Below are 360 nucleotides of genomic sequence, written 5' to 3' on the forward strand. Positions count from 1 at the left end.
TATATATGTATATATATATATATATATATATTCCTCACAATATATTTTCAAATTTACACAGTGGTGCTCTGTACTGGAAGTAGTATATAAAGCATATAAAATTATAGTATTGGTCATATTCTAATCCTTTAGATTCACAAATACAATGATTAATAGAATATATAAAAATAGAATATATAAAAAATTGGTTCGAGGAGTTCTGGCACAACCAGGATCACAGGAAGGACAGGCTCCAGTCCGATTTAGCAAAGGCAGGTAGCACTAGAGTTAACCAAATGAGAGGGGGCAAGCTTAAGAAAATAAACAACATAAACCAAGGTCACTTGCCATCATCAGAACCCAATTCTCCCACCATAGCAA

This window comes from Mastomys coucha, unplaced genomic scaffold (assembly GCF_008632895.1).
Source record: "Mastomys coucha isolate ucsf_1 unplaced genomic scaffold, UCSF_Mcou_1 pScaffold1, whole genome shotgun sequence".
NCBI lineage: Eukaryota > Metazoa > Chordata > Mammalia > Rodentia > Muridae > Mastomys > Mastomys coucha.